The following is a 23,620-nucleotide window of genomic DNA, read 5'->3' as shown; positions in this document are numbered from 1 at the left end:
CAGAAGTGGTTTTAGTTCATACTAGGAAATGGGACAAGGTAGTTGACTGAAATTAAACCTAAATACAGATATTCATATTTATTATATAATTTGTGATTATAACTGAGAATTATATTATTATGCAAACAAATGTTATATAGATTCTGATCTCATTTAAAATGGAAAGACTACCACCTGCCTGCCATGTATAATTCATCACCAACTCTGAAGCACATGCTAAATCAGCACAGCACTGGCCTAAGTCACAAACAGAGAACAAGTATAACTATTTTAAGACGTAACTTTAACTGATTTAGCATAATTTACATCCAAATAAAGGTTATCTCCATTAGAGTAGTCATTTTTAGACTACTTCAGCTTGCCATCATACAAAACAATTCTACAACTCCTCTCTTCTAATCACTTTCTTAGCTACCATATAAATGACACAAGAATAATAGGTTTCATCCTTTTGGTTACTGATTATTTTTAACTAAAAATGGCATTTCTCATTTTGTTCCCTAATTTTCTGTATGAGACTCAGTTCAGAATGTCTTCCCATTTTTTCCAAATATCAAATTCACTCTCAACAGATGTCATTTGCCATCAGAGAATACAGGTAAAAGAATGAGGTTGAAGTCAGTAAAGAAATGACAAAAGAATAGTTTCAAAAGTGTTTTTGAAAAACAGTGACTTACTGAAATCAATTCAAAATAACTCTGAACACATCAATCATCTCTTAGACATGTAAGTTTTAATACACTGATCTAAAAGCTGGTCACACATTTCCACTCCAGGCACAAGTCAGACGGGCCTGATCCCTGACTTCTGGTTTCCTGAGTAACACACGGTATCATGCAGAAGCACATGTACTATAAAGCACAGATTAAGAAATGCAACAAATTTTAATAAAATCTAGTGGTCTACTCTAACAACATGGTTTGGAAAGGCAGTACTATATTCTGAAAAAAACACAGCTATAGAATGAGATAGGCTAAGTTCAACTTTTTGCTTGGCCTCTTGGCAGCTACATGACTCATCATGTTACTTAACTAAACACAGAGTTGGTACAACATCAATAATTCTATCTGTAAAATGGGAATAAAATCACCTATTTCAGAGCTATCATAATGACTATATTACATGATGCCCCCTAGCATCATCAAGGAACTCTCAAAAGAACCTAAGAGGCTATCTATTCCAACCCTCCATTTTCCTAAGACCCACAGAGTCTAAGTCTTTGCCAAGGTCAGAAAGTTACTTAGCAGGAACAACAATACTTCTGGCAGGTTCTTTATTTTCCCAGTGTATCTGTTTACTAAATCAGTTGGCGTCTGTAATGCTAGGTTGCAGAGGTTGTGACACAGGGTCTCAAAGAGGGTTTCTGATACAGTAATAAACCAAGGCCTCTTAAGGACAGTATTTGGAAATATGTCACTGGCCACCATGTATTAATAATTTAGCCTGATATATTAAATGTCTCCTTTGGATTTTAAGTCTTTATTTTTAAACTTAGATATTTTAAAATACAGCTATAACTACCTCATTCTATGTGAATTTGCTGTTTTCTAAAAGGTTCTTTTCTAAGGAAAATATGAACCTTGTTTTAAATCATAATACTAGAAAAAAGTGAATGTGTTTCTCATTAATTACGGTAACTGGCTATAATAAACCAACGGACTTGCACCAGTTTCCTACAAGTAAATTCATACCCATACGTAAAGGCGGGGGTTCTTTATTAAGGATCAAAGTTTGAAATGCAAGACTAAAGTTAATTCAGGACAACCTCAAGGAATTTTTCTTACTGATTTTATTATTCAGTCCCCAAAACAATTTCTTCACAATTTGATATAGCTAAGAATGGCTTTCTACCTTGGGCATGAAAGAAAAATGAGTGTCTGAGTGCCTAACTCTGGCCTAGATGTTTCTGGGTTTTGAATTCAAGGTATAAATTACCACAACCAAACTACTCATCATCTTTAATTTATCATGTAAGGCAACCAAGATACATAATTACACTTCTACATGCCAATTCAAAAAGGATCTATGGGAATTAACAAAATTTTTTAATACTTCAATTAAAAATGACTATCAAAAAAGACAAACTATGTAAATAACTCATATTGAAAGACTTCCTAAAAGAAAACTGGTCAATATGGTGACAATGAAAAAAATTCTTAGAGAATACCAAAAAAAAGCATAATTTTCTGAATTTAATTAAACTCAATTTGTGTCACAGCCACAAAAATGTATGACTGATTAATTGCAACTTACAAACTTGAAGAGGTTCATCACTACTACTGTAAATTAATAGAAGCCACCAAAGAGAAGCAGGTAAGATTCTGCTGGCTAAAACACGAAGCATGTGAAGCAGTCAGCCTCTGAATGAGTCTGGCTGCACACAGGAATTCTTCCTCAGTACCGACAGAGTATTATTTTTAAATTCTTACACCCTAATCAGAAATTGACAAAACAAAGATAATAAACCTACAATTCCCCAAACTGAAAAACAAGGTACTATCCATATAATGCTAAAGATTCTATTTTAAAACTTTAGGAACAGTGAGAAGAAATACCAAAACTATACACATAATAGAAGCAATAAAGTATACCATAATGAGCCAGGCAAGAAGGATAGCAATTATAACAAGTATCTAAAACGGAAAATGTTTAGAATACCTGCAAAAGGTAGACCAAGAGACAAATAACCATGATCCAATCAAACGTCTGGGTTCTAAAACCAAGAGTTCCACAGAATATAAAGTTCACAAAATAATCAGTGAATAAATATCAACCGCATTAGGGAATATTTACAACTTTGATATCCCCTACAGCAGGCAAATAAAGAAACTACACAAGAGCCGATTTCTTTTCTAAGCTACTTTAAATTTCAAATAAGCATGTACTGTGTAGGTTCTACAGGATCTTACATAATCAGGCCAAATCTAGGCGTTTAAGCCTTCCAAATCACAACCCTTCTGACAGGATTTCAATTTCAAAGTAGTCAGCATTTTAAAAATCTGGATTAAATAAACTTCTGACGGCAAGAGCATTATGAGTCCAATCATAAAAGACACCTCAGCAGTCACAGCCACAGCTGGAGAAAAAGGAATGAGAAGGTCCCGCGGGAGAAGGGCTGAGCAAAAGTCACAGGGAAGCACGGCAGCGCCGTGGAAGGGGGGACAGGGACATTTCAGTTCGTTTGCTCACCGCGCACTATGATCCACCAAGTTCTCCAAAACTTTCAGAAAGGAGACTGGAAAATAAAAACCAGAATAAAGTGTACAGAATTTAAACAATGCTGGGGAGTTTTTCTGAGTATAAAATGAAAGAAGGAGATGAAAATTATGGCATTAGTGAACCACCTAGGCAATCTAAGCTCAACATTTAAAGTACCAAAAATAATTAGGAAGAAGAGAAAAAAAGGTAATAGAGAAAAATATCAGTAACTAAGGAACCAAAGTAGGTACCACAATTAAGGCAGAGAAGCAAATGAAAAAGAGTGACACTTCATCTGCCTTGACACAGTTGAGAAACAGGAAGTATATAATGCAATATAAGTATATAATGCAACAGGAGTCCTGGGCTTCCAGGCGACACATCATTCTCTAGAGAAAAGATGCTATTTTACACACAACTCTAAATGGGCTCATTCAGTTTTCAAGGGACAAAGTAGAAGTGGCAAGAGAATCATAATGACACGTACAGGCTGGGCCAGATGACCACAGGAGAGGAGACAGAGAAACTAAGAAGCAAACAAGAACTCAAAAAGCATCCACAAGTCAGGACCAACCTGCAGAAAGATACAAACATCTATACTAATCAATAGTGAAGAAGTATCAATATAGTATCATGATCACAGTTTTTATGAATAAACCTGCGTTAACAACAACAACAAAAAAGATAGGAAAGGTCTCCAACAAAAGATGATAAAATTAAAATATAAAATATAAAATTTCCCTCCAGTTATTCCAGATATCCCACTGAAATAAAAATAGTTCATACAGAAAAATAATAATAAAAGCAAAGAAATTAACAGCAGAGATGGGGCAATACAGGGGTCAGGGAATGGGAGTACATACTACCAGGTGTAAGAAGGGCTCAAGGATGTACCGTGCAACACAGGGAACAAAGCCAGTATTTTATAATAACTGTAAATCAAAAGAAACCTTTAAATTATAATACAATTAAAAATAAGACACACACCGCAAGTGGAGATGAGCAGAACAGAGAGAAAAGTCAACAAGCTTATGAAAGATGAAAATAGATATGAAACTGCTTGATATAACAAGCAGAGAAAGCCACAGCCTCCTTCTATCCTATAAGAGTTATATAAAAGGGTGGGAACCAATATATCTGATAGAATCCAAGAGAAGCATTATTGCAAAGTAAATAGTTCGGCAAAGGGTGGGAATAAATAATGGGGCTAAAAATAGGAGAATTCTTTATTATCTGACTGACTGTTTAAGGGAAAACTCCATTTCCCAACACCCATCTCCAAGCAGCATCTAAACAACTGGCATTTATTCCCTGGCAAAACAACAGTCGGCCTTTCTCTAAAGAAAGTGAATACCTGTCTAGGGGATGCTGGCACAGAGTAATAAACGTTTCTAACCTGTGTATTATCACCCTGCTTATTTAACCTATATGCAGAGTACATCATAACTTGTATGCAGAGAAATGCTGGGCTGGATGAAGCACAAGCTGGAATCAAGATTGCTGAGAGAAATATCAATTACCTCAGATATGCAGAAGACATCAACTTTATGGCAGAAAGCAAAGAGGAACTGAAGAGCCTACTGATGAAGGTCAAAGAGAAGAGTGAAAACTGGCTGAAAACTCAACATTCAAAAAACTAGGATCATGGAATCTGGTCCCATCACATCATGGCAAAAAACATTGTTTCCATGTGGTAACAATGGAAACAGTGCAAGACTTTATTTTCTTGGGCTCCAAAATCACTGCAGATGATGACTGCAACCATGAAATTAAAAGATACTTGCTCCTTGGAAGAAAAGCTATGACAAACCTAGACAGCATACTGAAAAGCAGATACATCACTCTGCTGACAAAGGTCCATCTAGTCAAGGCTATGGTTTTTTCAGTAGTCATGTATGGATGTAATAGTTGGACCATAAAGAAGGCTGAGGACCAAAGAATTGATGCTTTTGAACTGTGGTGTTGGAGAAGACTCTTGAGAGTGCCTTGGACTGCAAGAATATCAAGCTAGTCAATCCTAAAGGAAATCAATCCTGAGTATTCATTGGAGGGACTGATGCTGAGGTTGAAGCTCCAATATTTTGGCCACCTGATGCAAAGAGCCAACTCACTGGAAAAGATCCTGACGCTGGGAAAAACTGATGGCAGAAGGAGAAGGGGACGACAGAGGATGAGATGGTTGGATGGCATCACTGACTTAACAGACATGAGTTTGAGCAAGCTCCGGGAGATGGTGAAGGACAGGGAAGCCTGGGGTGCTGCAGTCCATGGGGTCGCAAAGAGTCAGGAACGACTGAACAATAATCTGGAATTTTGAGGGCCCATGGCCTGGCTCCCCTCCCTCTTAACGCAACACTTGCCAATAGATAGGCCCCACCCAATAATGTCCTGCCCATGAAGTGCCTTGCCCAGAATTCCTATTCAAAGAAAAAAACCTAATACTGAAAACAGTCCAGGGAACAGAGTGGGAGGGGAATATCCAGACCAGGAAGCTGGTCCTTCTTTCTGAAACATTAATAAGAGACAACTAAGAATAACCAGGCATATAAGGAAAACTAAGTATGAAAAAAAAAATTACAAAAACAAACATAAAAGCTGACAGGAAAAGGAAATATTTGAGGAAACACAAAATGCCTTTTAAAAATATGTTACTCTGCATATTCTGAGACTAAAGAGAGCACTAACACATCAAGCAAGAATGGCAGAAAAAGAGAACAAGAAAATTCGTAGATTACCCTCTCCTCAAAAAATCAGCCAAATAAACTAGGGGAGAAAAAGTCACCTGAACACAGAGCTAAGAAAATCACAAAATATGAAAGCAAAAATAAGATGAGGATCAGTCCAAGCAAGAAAACATCTGCCTACTGTAGAACAAACAAGAAAACAAAGAGAAGAAAATATCAAAGACAGAAGAGGATTTCTTAGAGTTGAACAATCTGATTCAAATATGGGGAATTGAGTCCCTATAACAAATATAACCAAAACAAAACATGCACTCCGCATCATGAGTTTGCAGCAAAAAGATGAAATAGAGAATATCCTCAAAGTTTTTAGTCAGAATAAAGAACAAATCACCTTAAAAGGATAGGGAATTAGACAGCATCTGACTTCAAACCAACTGCTGGAAGACAACTGAGCACTGCTTTTCAAAGTTTGCAATCTACAATATTGTACTAGAGTCAATTAGTCCAGTTCAGTAGCTCAGTCGTATCAGACTCTTTGCGACCCCGTGGACTGCAGCACGCCAGGCCTCCCTGCCCATCACCAACTCCCAGAGCTTGCTCAAACCCATGTCCATTGAGTCGGTGATGCCATCCAACCATCTCATCCTCTGTCGTCCCCTTCTCCTCCTGCCTTCAATCCTTCTCAGCATCAGGGTCTTTCCCAATGAGTCAGTTCTTCGCATCAGGTGGCCAAAGTATTGGAGCTTCAGCTTCAGCACCAGTCCTTCCAATGAACACCCAGGACTGATCTCCTTTAGGACTGTACCTGAACTATCAGTTAAATATGAAAACAGAGTAAAGACATTTTTATACATAGAATGTTTTAGAAATTTTGCCCCTCAAACACACTTTTTTGGAAGTTAGTTTAAGATGTACTCCAGAAAAAAGATCAAGTATAGTAAAAAAGTAACATCTGTAATGGAATGGACTCAATTCAAGAGGCCAGTGAAAGGAAGTTCCAAAAGGAGACCTAAAAGGCAACGAGTTCAAACTGAAGCTGAATTACAGGCAAGGACACATAAACAGGGTCACAATACAACAGGGAGTGTGCTGTAGAGTGGGTGGGAGGAGAGGGTGGAGACTATGATAGAAGAATTCAATACCCAAAAAGGAGGCAATTAGAAACATCAAGAAAATAAGATGTCATGTCCACTGTTTTTAATTCAATGGCTAGGTTGTCAACAACTGATAAAGTAAAATCCACAGCACCACAATGGTATCAAGATATTCTTCTTCAAGTGGCCTAAGGGCTGCTTAAATAGAATCTGTAGGAAAGAAGTCATCATCTGAGCATACTACCTGGCCTACCATTACATATTATTTACATAGTCTTAGCATCAAAACTATATACTGGTTTTTGTCATTTAGAGATGGACATATGGACATGACAGCTGGGGTTGGGGGGGGCGAGGGAAATGCGTTTAGCTAGGCAATAACAACCGTAGCTACCAGTCTAGAAAGAAAAGAAAGGAAGAAAGAAAAAGTGGAAAATTCAGACAATGTCTAAGCTGATAAATTAGTGTAAGTGTAGATTCAATAGAAACTATTTTATAAAAACAACACAGCTTCCTCTGTTGCATATTCATAAACAAACCTCCCCCATGAACTCCACCCATCTCCAAGGGGAGAAAAATCCCTTTAATTAAAGGTAAGTTTGTTTCCATTTAAAATTTCTTCCAGGTTAACTCCAGTTTTTGAGGGAGCAGTTCTCCACTGGGGGTGATTTGCCCCAGGGGACATCTGGCACTATCTTAGAGACACTCTGGTGGTACACTAATGGAGATTCTACTGGCGTCTAACAGGTAGACGATAGAATGCCCAATTCTACAGTCTACAATGTACAGGACAGCATCATCCAGCCCAATATGCCCACAAAGCCAAGCTGGAGAAACCCTGTTTCACGGGAACTCTTCAGCCTTCTATAGAAAAACGCTTATAGTTTCTGTGTTCCTTATTCTGATGACAGTATCTGGATGTAGAGGAAAGCTTCTGTGGGAGTGTCATGATTGGTCTGAATGTGGACCCATGGACTGCCCTCCGGGTCCTCATCAGCCTTTGAGGTTTGATAGGGTCACAGTGGCACCCACTGATGAGGATGCTCCAACAGCATCCCGTGGGCCTGCTGACTGGGCCCCACCTCAGCTCCTGCTGGTATGGACATTCTTAGGGCCTCAGCTACCTCCTCCACGCAGCCCGTGCTTAGCGTTAAGGCCACACTAGCTGCCTACAACAACCCTCAAACTGCCTCACTGCAATGACACAGTGCATCGCGAGTGCCGCTGTCTGGCGCACAGCCTTCTTCCACCGGGTGATCCAGGGGCCTGAGATCTTCCTAGCCTCAGGTTCTACCCTGGGCATCTGGCCCTTGGACTGGAGAAGAGAAGGCAGAGAAAGACAGCTGCTCTTCTCGCACCTCCACTCAGAAGTGCCCACACAAAACGTCCATGCATGTTCCCCTGGTGAAAACCCATCATCCGGTCCCACTGCGATGCAGAGGAGAGGATGACGAGAAGTGTGTTCCTGGGGGGCAGCCACTCCCAGTGTTCACTGAACTAAAGCTAGAGCACAAACTCCGGGGAGCGCTGAGCTGACCCGGCCACAGCCGCCCTCGCCACAGCCTCTAGGATCTAGCTGTTCTTCCGCTCACAACAGTCCCTGCAGGACAGGCGGGCTGGCTCTCACTCCGCTAACCTCTATTTCCTACACTTGGATTCTGTGAGAACTCCAGGTCTCTTTCACACCACGTAAGAAAAACAGGAAACTCACAGGGCGGCTCTCCAGGTCTGGCTTTGCCTGAAGACACCACCGTCTTCTCCTGCAGCACTCTAGTGTCACAGAGGGTCAGGACAAGGCAACAAGCTGGGTGCACGGCTGTGGAGGTTCTGCATGAAGCGGGCTGACTCCAGAGCCTGTGCTAGTCTGCCTCTCTAGATTTCTAAAATATTAGGTGGTAAGAAAGTCCTTTCATGATCATTAATGCGTATTTATAAAGCATTCACACCTTGCAAAACAGCCTAGGGAACTATTACAAACCCCCCACTATGATGCACAGCACTGTTTTTCTCTGCTTCTGGACTGTTGATCTTAAATGTTATTATAGTCAAAACAACAGGCAAAATTATACAGTAAGCAAAACTCATCCTCAGAAGCACCTCACCCTACTCTCCACTTAAGAGTGTACCTGTGTCTTCACGTCCAAGAAATCCCACCTCCTTATTCTTTTTTTAAAAGATAAATATTTATTTATTTGGCTGCTCCAGGTCTCAGTTGCGGCATGTGGGATCTTCAGCTGCAGCATGAGAACTCCCAGCTGGGGTACGTGGGATCCAGTTCCCCGATCAGGGATTGAACCTGGGCTCCCTGCACTGGAAGCAAGGAGTCCCAGCCACTGGACCACCAGGGAAGTCCCCTCACCTCATTACTCATTCAAAATAATAACATATTTTGTACCACGAATGAATAACATACAAAAGTGTTACATGGGCTGGACTATGTCTCCCCAAACCTATGAGGTGGGTGCAAAAGTAATTGCAGTTTTGCATTGTTGAACTCTGCTGTTTGATATTGGAACATGTTCTCAAATAAATGTGGCTATGTTATACATTGTTTTAACGCAAATTTCTCACTTTATGTTTTCTGGTTGATGATTTATTACTTGCTGTTTATTTTATATCTATTTTAGACTATATAAATGATGTTAGACAAAAAGCAAATTCAACCAATTTTTTATTTGAGGTCAAAATGGGTCATAAAGCAGCAGAGACAATTCGCAGCATCAACAACGCATTTGGCCCAGGAACTGCTAACATACAGTGCAGTGGTTGTCCAAGAAGTTTTACAAAAGAGAAGAGAGCCTTGAAGATGAGCAGACTGGCTAGCCACCAGAAGTTGACAACAACCAGTCGAGTCATCATCGAAAATGACCCTCTCACAACGACACTAGAAATTGCCAAGAACGCAACATGAACCATTCTACCGTCATTTGGCATCTGAAGCAAACTGGAAAGGTGAAAGAGCTCGATAAGTGGGTGCCTCGTGAGCTGACCAAAAATTTAAAAAATCACCATTTTGAAGTGTCATCTTCTCTTATTCTATGCAACACCACCACACCATTTCTCGCCTGGATTGTGACATGCGATGACAAGTGGACTGCGTAAAACCGGCACTAATCAGCTCAGTGGTTGGATTGAGAAGCAGCTCCAGAGCACTTCCGAAAGTCAAACCTGCATCAAAAAAAGGTCATGGTTCACTGTTGGCTGGTCTGCTGCCTGTCTGATATGCCTTTCTGAATCCCAGAGAAACTACCACATCTGAGAAGCATGCTCAGCAAATCAATGAGATGAATCGAAAATTGCAATGCCTGCAGTCTGCAATGGTCAACAGAATGGGCTCAACTCTTCTCCAAGACAAATCCAGATTGCACGTTGCACAACCAACGGTTCAAAAGTTGAATGAATTAGGCTACCAAATTTTGCCTCATCTTCCATATTCCCCTGACTTCTCGCCAAACGACCACTCTTTGCAGGCAAAATGCTCCCACAACCAGCAGGAGGCAGCAAAAGCTTTCAAAGTGTTCACTGAATCCCAAAGCATGGATTTTTATGCTACAGGAATAAGAAAACTTATTTCTCATTGGCAAAAATGTGCTGACTGTAATGGTTCCTATTTTGATTAAAAAAAGATGTGTTTGAGCCTAATAATAATAATTTAAAATTCATGGTCAGAAGTCACAGTGACTTTTGTATCAATCAAATACCATACCTTCACCCCATCAAAATGCACTTACACTATTTCATAATTTTCACTGGAGTATGAGCCTTCTTTGTAAAAAGCTTTGTAATCTGATAAACTCAGTTCAGTTCAGTCGCTCAGTCATTTCTGACTCTTTGTGACCCCATGGACTGCAGCACATCAGGCCTCCCTGTCCATCACCAACTTCCGGAGCTTACTCAAACTCATGTCCATTGAGTCGGTGATGCCATCCAACCAGCTCATCCTTTGTCATCCCCTTCTCCTCCCGCCTTCAACCTTTCCCAGCATCAGAGTCTTTTCCAAGTCAGTTCTTCGCATCAGGTGGCCAAAGTATTGGAGTTTCAGCTTCATCATCAGTCCTCCCAATGAACACTCAGGACTGATCTCCTTTAGGATGCACTGGTTGGATCTCCTTGCAGTCCAAGGGACTCTCAAGAGTCTTCTCCAACACCACAGTTCAAAAGCATCAATTCTTCGGTGCTCAGCTTTCTTTATGGTCCAACTCTCACATCCATACATGACTACTGGAAAACCCATAGCTTTGACAAGATAACCTTTGTCAGCAAAGTAATGTCTCTGCTTTTTAATATGTTGTCTAGGTTGGTCATAGCTTTTCTTCCAAGGAGCAAGTGTCTTTTAATTTCATGGCTACAGTCACCATCTGCAGTGATTTTGGAGCCCCCAAAATAAAGTTTGTCTGTTTCCACTGTTTCCTCACCTATTTGCCATGAAGTGATGGGACCATGGATGCCATGATCTTAGTTTTCTGAATGTTGAGCTTTAAGCCAGCTTTTCACTCTCCTCTTTCACTTTCATCAAGAGGCTCTTCAGTCCCTCTTCACTTTCTGCCTTAAGGGTGGTGTCATCTGCATATCTGAAGTTATTGATAATTTTCCTACCAATCTTGATTCCAGCTTGTGCTTCATCCAGCCCAGTGTTTCTCATTCTGTACTCTGCATATAAGTTAAATAAGCCGGGTGACAATATACAGCCTTAAGGTACTCCTTTTCCTATTTGGAACCAGTCTGTTGTTCCGTGTCCATTTCTACCTGTTGCTTCCTGACCTGCATACAGATTTCTCAAGAGGCAGGTCAGGTGGCCTGGTATTCCCATCTCTTTCAGAATTTTCCACAGTTTGTTGTGATCCACACAGTCAAAGGCTTTAGCATAGTCAATAAAGCAGAAATAGATGTTTTTCTGGAAGTCTCTTTGCTTTTTCGATGATCCAACAGATGTTGGCAATTTGATCTCTGGTTCCTCTGCCTTTTCTAAATCCAGCTTCAACATCTGCAAGTTCTCAGTTCACATAGTATTGAAGCCTGGGTGGAGAATTTTGAGCATTATTTTGCTAGCATGTGAGATGAGTGCAACTGCGCAGTAGTTTGAGCATTCTTTGGCATTGCCTTTCTTTGGGGTTGGAATAAAAACTGACCTTTTCCAGTCCTGTGGCCACTGCTGAATTTTCCAAATTTATTGGCATATTGAGTGCAGCACTTTATCGGCATCATCATTTAGGATTTGAAATATCTCAGCTAGAATTCCATCACCTCCACTAACTTTGCTCATAGTGATGCTTCCTAAGGCCCACTTGACTTCGGACTCCAGGATGTCTGGCTCTGGTGAGTGATCACACCATCGTGGTCATCTGGGTCGTGAAGATCTTTTTTGCTTAGTTCTTCTGTGTATTCTTGCCACCTTTTCTTAGTATCTTCTGCTCTGTCAGATCCATACCGTTTCTGTCCTTTATTGAGCCCATCCTTGCATGAAATGTTCCCTTGGTTCTTCAAGTTTCTTGAAGAGATCTCTAGTCTTTCCCACTCTATTGTTTCTCCTGCTAATAGTGGCATTTGGCAGCCAAAAAAATTATTTTAACAGTGGACATTTCAAAAGGATTATTTTAATTATGCAGATTTGTAAATCTGCCATAAATACCACTAATAACCCACTCATACCAATTCTGTGCATTAGTTTTACTCTTTAAAGAAAAAGTATGAATTTTTAAAATTGCAACAAATCACCTTAAAATACAATTCCAGTTCAGTCTACAATTTCCGAGTAAGGAAATCGCAACTGAACAAACAATAATGAATTATTTGCTTTATTCCACATAAAATAAAGGATGTCATTCAAATACACATTAAATAAAGCAAATCAAGGTAATCTTATTACAAACTGTATTTTCATCAAATCACGAAGTCAAAATAGACTGAGAAAGATCATAAAGGTCAAGACCTGACACAAGGGGCAACTTCCAATAAACTACACAAGGCAGTATAATGCGATGGCTAAAAGGTCAGGTTCTGATGTGAAAAGTCAGGTTAAACCTTGAATTCAAATCCTTTTGGCAAGTTCCACCACCTGCTACTTACCCTCCCCGTGACTCAGGGTTAGTCCAAATCTTGGCTCCCCAGCCTACTACTTAATCTCTCAGTGGCAGAGGTTTAAAAAGGGACAAGAAAATAGCCTGATTTGGAGAGAAGGGGATCACAGTCAAGTACGTATGTCAAGCACCTGATACACAGTTAGTACTCAACACATATCAGTTACTATCATTATTATGACCAATCACTCCTACTAAGACACCTTCAGGAACTCTCAATCTCCCTCTGAATCTATCGTGTTTTTAACAACCCTGAATTTAAGAGTTCCGTTTTTGAAAAGTCTTCAAGTTCAAAAAATGTTTCCTCCTTTTTTTTCCCCCAGTCCTTTGTGAATATGGAAGATGGTAGGTAACTGGCTTATTGTTTGAAGATTCAAGACTCTTTTTGGCCCTTTCATAATACAATTCCCTTTCAAATATTATACAAAGGACAGCCTGCCTTATGAATTTAAACACTGCAAAGAGTTCACAAAGTATAATGAAAGTTTGAGATTCATGAAAGAATACACAGCTATTAGAGCAAAAAGTTTAGATAAGAAATGATGCAGAAGTCTATAAGACTGCTCACAAAATACTGAATTCTAAACTAAAACACAGCAGAGAGAGACTCTTCATGGTTTACAGTCACTCAGATCACTAAAAACATACAGATGACATTTTCAGTAATTTTTTTTCCTGTAATAGCAGGAAAATGTACTTTTTTGTTTGTTTTTCACAACAGTGAATAGACAGATTGCCTGACAGGCAAGCACAATTTCTTCAAAAACAAATTCTGTAAAGAAAGCCTAAAGCCTCAGATTTTTCAGTAACACATATCCCTTAAAGCTTTACAAATTTGAGGTATCTAACATTCCCTGTGGTTTGTAACATTAAGAAGTAACTCAATTAAGTCTCATTTCTATCAGAAAACATTATGCTTGACTGAAAGAAAATTAAGTATCTAGAATTTAGATACTGGTAAATTTAAAGGTAACACAATGGGACAGTGCAAATATAAGTAGATATCAGAGTCTGTGATAAATACATCAAAATATTTTTTAAAGCTCTAATGACAAAGAAATGTTTTAAGTAATTTAACTTTTGATTTCTCCTATGTGTTAGTACTGAAATAGGCACTTTTGGGCTGAGCGGGGGGCAGTTTCAGGGAGAATGGATACGTGTATATGCATAGCTCAGTCCCTTTGATGTTCACCTGAAACTACCACAACATTGTTCAGATAAATCCCAATACAAAATAAAAAGTTTCAAGTTTGGGGGGGAAAAATACCAAAATAGGCACTTTGACATACATTTTGTAATCCCATTTCCCCAAAAAACCATGTGAATTCCCAAAATCCTTATGTGAATAAGGATTATTATTCTCCTTTTACAAATGAGAAAGCTAAGGCCCAGTGGTTCACCTAGCTTTCTTATACAAAGTGAAAGTCGCTCAGTAGTGTCTGATTCTTTGCAACCCCATGGACCATACAGTACATGGAATTCTCCAAACCAGAATACTGGAGAGGGTAGCCTTTCCCTTCTCCAGGGGATCTTCCCAACCCAGGGATCCAGCCCAGGTCTCCTGCACTGTGGGCAGATTCTTGTCCAGCTGAGCCACAAGGGAAGCCCAAGAATACTGGAGTGGGTAGCCTATCCCTTCTCCAGCAGATCTTCCAGACCCAGGAATTGAACCCTGGTCTCCTCCATTGCAGGCAGATTCTTTATCAACTGAGCTATCAAGGAAGCCTAATTTCTTGTATAAAATGCAGTCAGAAATCCCATCAAGTTTTCCAATCTCCAGATCAATGATCCTGCTTTCACTCTACCATTGCCACTTCCAAAACTCAGGACCTCTAAATTTCAGCACTTTTTATCAAGGAGAGGTAACAGTTAGAGGGAAGAAGAAAAATTCTTCATGTTACCAAGAAAGACTCACTGTGTTTAATCTGGCATGACCACCCAGTCCAATTTAAATGCTTTGGTTCAAGCTGTCTACCCCTTAGAACATCTGCTTATCATCAGATACACCGCTTTCAGTCAAGACTTAAATGAAAAATCACCTCTTCCAAGAAAGTTCCCCAGATGAAATGAGTCGCCTCCCTTCTTCGACACCTACATCATTTTTGTCACCTCCTTCCTTGTATCTAATCTGGATTATATTATCACATACTCCTCTTTGTTTTCCAGTCAAATATCTGGAACCACATTTTTTCATTCAGTAACTCTTAAGCATTTGGAACTTCAATGGTTCTTGCTATCACAGAGAGTTTACATTGTTTCCAGCTTTAACAACAAAAATTAACAATGGGTAGAAGAGTATGATGTTTCAGGACAAGAACTCCTTCCTACAAGGTCTTGGGAGAAAGCTCTCTCCTTGCAAACTTGGTAACATTCTTCAGGGAGGAAAAATCCTTCTATCAAGTGTTCCAGATGAGATCTTCAATTTCATGCCTTTGAGAGGATGTATGAGAGGGTGAGGACCAAGCTGGAAGGAAGGATAGATCTAAAGTCTTTCAGAGGTTTCCAAAAGAAAACACTGATATGAAATCTTCACACATTAGTCCAGATAGCTCTTTCTGTGTTCAAACCACAAGGAAACTACTTCAATTTCCCTGCCTACAGCCACCTTCATTAGTGAAGTAATCAGAGACTTAATTCAAGTTGCATTTATGTATTATTTGTAGGTCATATTCATAAGATAGGACCTTTTTAATTCCTCAGTGCTCCAAGATCATTGCGATAAAAGTTTTCAGCTTTGGACATTATGATGTAAATATTAAAATATAATACTTCAAGTATTATTAAAAAGATAGAGATTTATTATTAATAATTATTATATATTTATAATTTATATAGTATATTATATATTTATAATATTTATAATTATAAATATTAATTATTATTTAAAAGATAAAGAATTTCCAAAATAATATTAGAAAACTCTAAGTATCACTTCTTTATTTTGTCATTTCCTGCTTCAATTCAAATGATCTGCTCTTGAAGGATTATTTATAAACCAAGTTTAAATGTACCAAGGACACTCATTAGAGAAATTATGCAATTAATTCCTTAAAAAGAGAGATGTTTTTATAATGCAAGCTTTGTAAATTCACAACTTTACCACTTTTTTCTTAAATCAAAACTAAAGCATAATTCCATTACACAGAGTTGTATTATTTGTTTCTTAGCTATCTTTTATGGCTTTTTCAACTCAAAAGAAACCTAAAATCTAGATATTACCAAATTTACAGGTACCATAAATGCTTTGTAAGAAACATTTGATTGCCTCTAAAAGGTCATAATAGTCTAACTGGAAAAAAAAAAAAAAAAACCTGTGAAAAACCTTTTCACAGATCACAACTACAACAAATATTATGATTCAATAAAAGAGAAATAAACCATGACCATGTTTAATTAAACAGGCCCTTCTAAGCACCTGTGTACAATGTATTGTAGCTCAAACGGTTCACATGGAGTTTGAACACAACTTAAGCTCCATAATTAAAGACCTAAAAAGTAGTTCTTATGTTTCATCTATCCCCTTTTCCATTACTTTGAACAGACATGTTGGTCATTCCACACACAGTTACTAATGAAAAAAGAAGAAAAAGGGGGGGGGGGGTTAAAATATTTTCAATTAGCTGTAATAGAGGACACTCTTCCTTCTCTAACCTGTTTCATAAAGCCAGCAGGACCTTAAAATTTTCACTGCAAAACAGGTTCGAACAAGCACAGAAATTCACCCTAGTCTCTCCGCTTGATCAAGTTTAGATAACATTGCTTGAGATAGAAGGAAACCTAACAAAGAATTCACAATCCTTGGAATCTTAAGGAAGGCAAAAAAAAAAAAAAAAACTTTTCAATAATTATTTTTGAAAAGACCAACAGTGGCTCTAATTTGAAGCTAAGTTTCAGAGAAAGTTAATTAAAAACGAATAACCCTATCATATACAGTGCAATGTAATACTACTTAGAAGTCATTTACATCTTCCAGCATCAGAAAGACAAACACTTCATCAAATTGTTTAAAGTAAATATGCATATAATATCAGTCGGGTAAATTTCTCCATCTATTTAAGTAGGAGCCCAAGTTACCTATTTTTCAGGCAGTATTTAGAGAAAATTAAATTAGGTATGTTCCCCAATCGCAGATGTCTCTCATAAAGAGTGTCGAGTGACTTTTGTGAATGGAAAATCTGCATATACTGTTGCTTCGGCTGGGCCGGTCTTGAATTGATGGCTCAAAGAACCAAAGGCAGGCTCTTTGTAAAGCTTCTTGGAACCCGATTCCATTCTCCAGAAAGGGCTCAGACACAAAGACTAAATGTACAAGTGCAGCAGAGGCTTCGCCTTCCTCCTACGCTACAAGAAGGCCACAGGAACTGAGGTTTAGAGGAACAACGCCGTGGCACTCGGCTCTCCCGGGGCGGGCGCGGTCTGCGGTGCGCGCCACAGCCCTCCTCCGGGGCTGTCACAGGAAAACGGGAGCCTCGCCCGAACTGCCTCAAGTGACAAAGCGCCACTCTCCCCGGCGCCAGGGCTTCCGGAGAGACCCCGCCGTCCGCCCATGCAAACTTCGGGCGGGGGCCGACACTCGGGGCCGTCCAAAAGACGGTACCGGCGCCCTGCCCCTGCTGCGGCTTTGTGAGGTTGCAGACTAAACTCACCGTGGGCCCCAAAGCACTCCATCCTCGCCAGCCTTTGGAATGTCCCACTCCAAGAGGGGACACGGGGATCAAAGGAAACCTCCCCGGCGCGGGGTGCCCGCAGTCCACGCCGGCCCGAGCGCAGAACGTGGGAGGCAGGGGTGCCGCCGCCCGGAGCCTGCGGACAGAGACCCGCGCTACACTCACCGGTGCGGAGCCCCTGGAGAGGCGGGGCGCGGGCGGTCGGTTCCTGTGGGGCCCCGCACGCGTCCAGTCGGACCCCAACTTCTCTCGGCCGCAGTCGCTGGCGGCAGCTGGGGCGCGAGCCCAGTCCAAGGGCGCTGCCTCGCGGCCGAGGAGGCAGTGCCCGCTCGGCCCGCAAAGAGGGCGGGAACTCCGGCCCTACGGTCTGCCGGCCCGGGCGGGCCCCCCCGCCCCCTGTCTGCGGGCTACCGGCAGCGGCTACCGCGCCGGCGACAGCAATCGCTGCAGCCACTGGGGCTGCCGCTACCACCGCCGCCCGCCCGGGAACGCGTCGCGGACTGATGCAGTCATCGGCCGTGCCGCCGCCGCTCTGGGCCTCCGGAGCCGCCGAGCTCCTTCACACTCGAGGACCCGCCCCGGCCCCGCCCCCTGCTGGCGGACTCGGGTCACGCCCCCTTCCCGTCACGTGACGACGCGCGGAGGCGGGGACGAAGACGCCTCTCCAGCTGGGCCGGCGTCGGCCGCGCGGCAGTAACTGTCAACACCTGGTTCGGGCGGAGTCTTATCGCGGCCGAAAACTCCTCTGCACACCCTGGGGCGGTCTCGGGAGGCGAACCCACCCGCCCGCTCCGCGCCTGTTGAGGCGAGGCCTTTGGGACCGGTCGTGCAGGGCCCTGCCTAAACTAAGGAGACTGTCCGGTAGAGCTCCCGGGTAGGACTCAGGGTCCCCCCACCTCCCCAGCCTGGGGCTTGCCTAAAGTTTTAGCCAAGCAAAGGAAAACAGAAAGCATCGTGGTATCTGCCTTGGGAAGCAGTAACTGCTTCTTCCTATTTCTAGTAGCACGTCAGTTGTGGCATTTAATGTACTGTTTTCTTCATTAGAGATTTTTATTTTTGAGGAGAGGATGGTGCATTTCTTTCATGCTGAGATGAAAATAGCTTAGCAAAGTTATTTTGGTTCCTAGTCCTGTTCGGGATCCTTCGTGCCAGTTTTACAGTCATTAAGTTTTACAATGTGTTAGGTTGGTGACTATTTAAACAGATACACAGGAATTTCACGATTCATTCCATTTTTAAAATAAAGCCTAATTCTTGATTTTTTTTTTCAGGTACATTAACTTTTGGACACAATCTTTTGCCTTCCCTTTTAACCAGAATCCAAGGAACTCGCCCTTCAACCCCGTAATGAGAGGAAGAGTAAAGTGTCAGTGACCAGAAGACAGTAACAATACAAAAATAAGGGTGGTAGAAAAGCAGAAAGATCATAATCAAATCCTGTTAACAATGAAGGCACATGAAAAAGCTTTCTCTAATAAGTAAACTCAGTTTGTAACTCATTTTTCCTTCTAACCCAGAACTAAGTTCTTTTCTTACATGATTCTCATCTCATTACCTTTTCTTAAAAGGTCAAAAAACATTCTGATCAGCTGAATACTTTGAATTGAATGAGCAGAAGAGTTTGGCCTATATAATCCTTATTACTAAAATATTTCATAGAAACTCTAAAAAATCATGGAATTTAAGACTCACCATTATTTCATGTTACCAAAGAAAGAAAAGAAACTTTGCCAATTAAACTGTGCCATGCCATTGATTTTTTAAAGATGCATCTTAAACTCGGAGATGTTAAAACGTGAAAAACAATGAGTCTTAGAATCTATGAGATATTACAATGAAGTGGTGTTCCAATGAGGAAAAGATTCTATTGGTTCTGTTCTGAACTCTCAGAGATCATAGTTGTGGTTCAGATACACATGAGGGAAGTTTAGTATTCTGAATGACACGGTTTCAGCAAAGCTAGTAATTTTGGAGTTTGTGAGCAGATTGAAGCCTGTCTTCTATTTTCTAGAGCAGGGGTGTTTGAACTGATTCAAAAGTCTATTTTACTTTCTAATGACAGGCTAGAATGGAATCTAAAATAAAAGATCAAAGTATGTATAACAAGGGCAAGGATTCTGAAAGTTTTGTTTCTGTTATGGAGGAGGGTGCCTATGACCTGTGTTAGGATTTAAACTGTGTTTCTTATTCTGAGTTGCAGTCAGATAGATTTCAAAATCTATGGACTTTCCTGGTGGCTCAGCAGTAAGAAATCAGCCTGCCAAGCTGGAGAAAGGTGTTCGATCCCTGGGTCCGGAGGAAGATCCCCTGGAGAAGAAAATGGCAACCCACTCCAATGTTCTTGCCTGGGAAACCCCATGGACAGAGGAGCCGGGTGGGCTACAGTCCATGGGGTCACAAAGTGTAGAACACAACTTAAGGACAAAACAACAACAACAAGATTTCAAGAAGAATGTTCCCAGAGCATTGAAGGTGCAAAATATACCATCTGGGCTCTTTGGCTTTTCCTTGACTTTGGGAATTGAGACTAAAGATTAGATGTAGGCTATGAATTGCCTTGTCTAGTCCTCTTCTGCCTCAACCCCACTTTCTTACACTGGCTGTTGAAAATAAAGTCATTTATTGAAATGGAGAGCACTGTACTGGAATCGATAAAACTTAGGTTAATTAGATGTGTGGCTAGATAAATTCAGTTCAGTGAGTCGCTCAATCATGGACTCTGCAACCCCATGAACTGCAGCATGCCAGGCTTTCCTGTCCATCACCAACCCTTGAAGTTTACTCAAACTCATGTCCATTGAGTCAGTGATGCCATCCAACCAATTCATCCTCTGCTCCTCCTGCCTTCAATCTTTCCCAGCGTCAGGGTCTTTTCCAATGAGTCAATTCTTCCCATCAGGTGGCCAAAGTATTGGAGTTTCAGCTTCAACATCAGTTCTTCAAATGATTATTCAGAAGTGATTTCCTTTAGAATTGACTGGTTGGATCTCCTTGCAGTCCAATGGACTCTCAAGAGTCTCCTAAAACACCACAGTTCAAAAGCATCAAATTCTTCAGTGCTCAGATCTTTATAGTTCAACTCTCACATCGGTACACGACTACTGGAAAAACCATAGCTTTGACTAGACAGACGTTTGTCAGCAAAGTAATGTCTCTGCTTTTTAATATACTCTCTAGGTTGGTCAAAACTTGTCTTCCAAGGAGCAAGCATCTTTTAATTTCATGGCTACAGTCACCATCTGCAGTGATTTTAGAGTCCAAAAAAATAAAATCAGCCACAGTTTCCATTGTTTCCCCATCTATTTGTGATGAAGTGATGGGCCCAGATGCCGTGATCTTAGTTTTCTGAATGTGGAGTTTTAAGTCAACTTTTTCACTCTCCTCTTTCACTTTCACCAAGAGGCTCTTTAGTTCTTCTTTGCTTTCTGCCATAAGGGTGGTGTCATCTGCGTATTTGAGGTTATTGGTATTTCTCCCGGCAATCTTGATTCCAGCTTGTCCTTCATCCAGCCTAGCATTTCTCATGATGTACTCTGCAAATAAGTTAAATAAGCAGCATGACAATATACAGCCTTGACGGACTCCCCTTCCTCATTTGGAATCAGCCTGTTGTTTCATATCCAGTTCCAACTGTTGCTTCCTGACCTGCATACAGATTTCTCAGGAGGCAGGTCAGGTGGTCTGGTATTCCCATCTCTTTCAGAATTTTCCACAGTTTGTTGTGATCCACACAGTCAAAGGCTTTGGCAGTCAATAAAGCAGAAATAGATGTTTTTCTGGAACTTCTTGCTGTTTCAATGATCCAACAGATGTTGGCAATTTGATCTCTGATTCCTCATCCTTTTCTAAATCCAACTTGAACATCTGAAAGCTCACAGTTCACATACTATTGAAGCCTGGCTTGGAGAATAATGAATATTATTTTGCTAGCATGTGAGATGAGTACAATTGTGTGGTAGTTTGAACATTCTTTGGCATTGCCTTTTTTTGGTATTGGAATGAAAACTGACCTTTTTCGGTCATGTGGCCACTACTGAGTTTCCAAACTTGCTGGCATATTGAGTGTAGCACTTTCACAGCATCATCTTTTAGGATTTGAAATATCTCAGCTGGAATTCCATCACCTCCACTAGCTTTGTTCATAGTGATGCTTCCTAAGGCCCACTTGACTTCACATTCCAGGATGTCTGGCTCTAGGTGAGTGGTCACACCATTGTGATTATCTGGGTGGTGAAGATCTTTTTTGTATAGTTCTGTGTATTCTTGCCACCTCTTCTTAATATCTTCTGCTTCTGTTAGGTCCATACCGTTTCTGTCCTTTATTGTGCCCATCTTTGCATGAAATTTCCCTTGGTATCTAATTTTCTTGAAGAGATCTCTAGTCTTTCCCATTCTATTGTTTTCCTCTATTTGTTTGCATTGATCACTGAGGAAGGCTTTCTTATCTCTCCTTGCTATTCTTTGAAACTCTGAATTCAAATGAGTATATCTTTTCTTTGCTCCTTTGCCTTTCAAGTCTCTTCTTTTCATGTTTATTTGTAAGGCCTCCTCAGACAACCATTTCTTACACTGGCTGTTGAAAATAAAATCATTTATTGAAATGGAAAGCACTGTATTGGAATCAAGGAAGCTTAGATTTATTAGATATGCAACTAGATAAGTTACTCTCTGCATTTCAAGTTCTGATAAAAGGGAGTTGGACTACATGCTCTTTAAGGAATGATATGCAATCTTTTTTTCCAATGGATGATGTTCACATTTGAAACAAATAGTCATGGTGTACCCAGGATTATGCAAATTGTTTTCAAACTAGCTGTAACTCCTCTCTCTCTCTCTCTCACACACACACACCCACACACCCACCCAGAATGCACATAAGTGAAAATGAAGATGTAATAGGGAAGACAAGTGTAAATAATTAATATATCACAGAACCAAATTTGTGTCCCCTCACTGGTGCACAGTAAAGCCATTCCTTGACACCAAGTTGTGGTGAAGGAAAGTACAGGGTTTTTTGCAAGGTGCCCAGTGTGGGGGCAAGCAAAGAGAAGAGGCAGCTCATGCTCAAAAGACCCAAACTCCCTGATGGGAAGGGTTTTTAAAGGCAAGGTGAGGGTCTCAGGGTGCCTGATCAGTTTGTGGACATCCTTCTGATTGGTGGTGAGGAAACAGGGTGGTATTTGAGAGTCAACATTATAATCTTTCTGGTCCAACCGGTCTGGGTTCTATGTGCTGGAGGTCAGCAGTTAACTTCTTCCACCTGGTGCAAATTTTAGTATCTGCAAGACAACTCAAGGGTATGGCTTGGGATATTATCTATAGCCCTCGAGGAGGAACTAAAGGCCCTTGACTTTGTTTTATGGCTGAACTATTCTGTTGTCCTGCTTGACCAGTTTCCTTTGTTTCTGCATTTTCTCAGTGCTCTGATTAAATCTGCTCTTTGGAATTTGGAGAAAGCTAAAACTTTTCTACAAACAAGAGTGGGAGAGAGGATTCCAGGGTCTGTCCCTGGAAAGTCTTCTCAGGGTTCTGTTTGATTTCAAGTATATCTTTCATAATCTGTATTTTAACTATTGCTAGTAATAGTTATTTGTCGTGAATGACTAATGATTTTAACATACATCACAATTGATGGCAGCAAAATGGCATCTCAATGCATTACAGTTGAAAAATATATGCTTTTTAGGTCCTTTCAAATCTGATATTCTAGGGTTTCAGGAAATAATCATTCAATCTTGCATTTTCAATGTAATCATAACATAAGCAGAAACTGTAATATGTGATATTGTACTATAACTGAAAAGTATTCGGTAGCTTCCATTTTCTGTGTTAAGAGAGGCCCTGCGTTTGCTACTCTTAAAATGATTTTAAGAACAGTGTTTTAAACTTAAACTTTTTAT

The 23,620-nt window shown here is 40.6% G+C and overlaps 1 protein-coding gene, 1 long non-coding RNA gene and 1 pseudogene across 2 annotated transcripts in view; 2 read left to right on the top strand and 1 right to left on the bottom strand.

Annotated features, from left to right (window-relative positions):
• The window catches only part of OSBPL8 (oxysterol binding protein like 8), a 162,231-nt gene extending 143,999 nt beyond the window's left edge, over window positions 1–18,232 (bottom strand). Inside the window, exon 1 of the mRNA XM_043447259.1 lies at window positions 17,886–18,232. The gene's annotated coding sequence lies outside the window, so the exon portion shown is untranslated. The remainder of the gene's footprint in view (window positions 1–17,885) is intronic.
• LOC122427194 lies at window positions 9,196–10,596 on the top strand (annotated as a pseudogene).
• Window positions 18,233–18,348: 116 nt separating the features above from the next.
• On the top strand, window positions 18,349–20,352 carry LOC122427646. Its single transcript, XR_006265505.1, has 2 exons — window positions 18,349–18,594; window positions 18,992–20,352. It is a non-coding gene; the product is annotated as an uncharacterized LOC122427646 (long non-coding RNA).
• The last annotated feature ends 3,268 nt before the right edge of the window (window positions 20,353–23,620 follow it).

This window comes from Cervus canadensis, chromosome 25 (genome assembly GCF_019320065.1).
Source record: "Cervus canadensis isolate Bull #8, Minnesota chromosome 25, ASM1932006v1, whole genome shotgun sequence".
NCBI classification, from domain to species: domain Eukaryota; kingdom Metazoa; phylum Chordata; class Mammalia; order Artiodactyla; family Cervidae; genus Cervus; species Cervus canadensis.
Note: the sequence above shows the minus strand (reverse complement) of the source record. Positions and strands in the feature narration are given on the sequence as shown.